Source organism: Capsella rubella, unplaced genomic scaffold, assembly GCF_000375325.1.
Source record: "Capsella rubella cultivar Monte Gargano unplaced genomic scaffold, Caprub1_0 scaffold_26, whole genome shotgun sequence".
NCBI classification, from domain to species: Eukaryota; Viridiplantae; Streptophyta; class Magnoliopsida; order Brassicales; family Brassicaceae; genus Capsella; species Capsella rubella.
In genome coordinates this window covers 2,348-4,498 of record NW_006238900.1, presented here as the reverse complement: position 1 = coordinate 4,498, position 2,151 = coordinate 2,348, and positions in this window count along the sequence as shown.

Sequence of the window (2,151 nt, the reverse complement as noted above, 5' to 3'; positions counted from 1 at the left end):
GCGTTAGACGATCTTTAAGCTCCCGGAAAGCTCTCTCTTGAGCTTCTCCCCATGAAAATGCTACATGCTTCTTGATCACGGCGGTAAGGGGTGCAGCTACGGTGCTGAAATCCTTCACAAAACGTCTATAAAAACTAGCCAGCCCATGAAAACTTCGAACATGACCAATGGTAGTGGGAGTCGGCCATTCTTCTATGGCTTTAATCTTTTCTTGATCAACCTGTATGCCCTGTGAACTTACAACAAAACCTAAAAAGACCAGTTGATCAGTGCAAAACACACACTTCTTGAGGTTAGCATAGAGTTCTTCCTTGCGGAGAGTCTCAAGAACTTGCTCAAGGTGTGATAAGTGTTCGGATAAGTTCCGGCTATAAATAAGAATGTCATCGAAATAAACGACTACAAACTTACAAATGTAGGCCCTTAAGACATGATTCATGAGTCGCATGAATGTACTAGGGGCGTTGGTAAGGCCGAACGGCATGACTAGCCACTCGTAGAGGCCTTGCTTGGTTTTAAACGCGGTCTTCCATTCGTCTCCTTCTTTCATGCGAACTTGGTGATATCCACTCTTCAAGTCTATCTTCGAAAAGATAGTGGCTCCATCAAGTTCATCTAACATGTCGTCGAGGCGAGGAATGGGGTGTCGGTACTTGATGGTAATGTTGTTGATAGCTCGGCAGTCCACGCACATTCTCCACGTCCCGCCTTTCTTAGGTACTAACAACACGGGCACGGCACAAGGGCTAAGACTCTCACGGATGTAACCCTTCGACATGAGGTCTTGAACTTGTGATTCTAACTCCTTAGCTTCCGTGGGGTTCATCTTATATGCGGGCCGGTTTGGTAAGGCGGATCCGGGGACGAGATCAATTTGGTGTTCGATTCCACGGATCGGAGGTAAGCCGGATGGAATTTCTTCGGGAAATACATCTTCAAATTGCTTAAGCATGGTACTCACTTCGGCGGGCAAGTCTAGACACTCTAGTCCTGAAAACATACTTTCTTTGAAGATCATAAGTAGCACGGTGTGTTTGGAGTTTAAAACCTTACCAACCGTGTTAGAAGATACAAAGAGACTAGCCTTACTTACCGGGGCATCCTTGCTCATCTTACGTTGTAAATCATGTACCTCGGAGGGTGTGAGTGGGGCTAGAGTAACCTTCCGCTTGTTATGCATGAACGTGTAGTAGTTGGTACGCCCGTTATGCAAGGTTTCATGGTCGTATTGCCAAGGTCTTCCGAGTAGGAGATGCCCGGCTTGCATAGGCACAACATCACATAAGACCTCGTCGTGATACTTGCCTATACTAAAGTTCACCGTGGCTTGTTCAGCGATCTTGAGCTCCACGGTGTCATTAAGCCACCTTAACTTATACGGTCTTGGATGCTTTCTCGTGGGTAGACCTAACTTGTCGACCAATAACTTGCTAGCCACGTTAGTACAAGAACCACCGTCGATAATGAGACTACATACCTTGTTGCTCACGGTGCATCTTGTATGGAATATGTTTTCCCGTTGTACGGTTTCTTCCGGGTTAACCGTCATGTTGAGCGCCCGACGAATGACCAAAAGTTCACCTACGTCCGGGTATTCAATTCCATCGTCCGGGTCGCTAGTATCTTCCTCCGGTTCATCTTGGGACTCGTAACCGTTGGTGGTTATGATCATGACTCGCTGGTTAGGGCATTCTCTCGCCATATGTCCGCGTCCCTGACATTTAAAACAAATTATATCTCGAGAACGGTTAGTAGAAACGGCTTTACTTGCTTCCGGTCGGATTGGAGCCTTGGAGTTTTCCACCGTATTCTTCTTAAACCGCGAGTCCACCTCGATCGCTTTGCCTTTGTCCGGTGGCTTAGAAGTTCCCGGAGTCCACGGATTGACTTTAACTCGGCTAACGGTTGCCACCTTTCGTCTAATATGTTGCTCGGCTTGAATAGCTAAATGTACCACTTCTTGCAAGTCATGATAGGGTTGCCTTTCCACCTTGCGAGAGATTCGGTCTTGAAGTCCTTCTATGAACTGAGCCATGAGAGTCTCCTCCGATTCTTCGGTCTCCAACCGGTTGATAAGCTGCTCAAATTCCTCATAGTATTCTTCGACCGTCTTATTTCCCTGCACCAACTTACGAAAACGTTTTTGTAAGT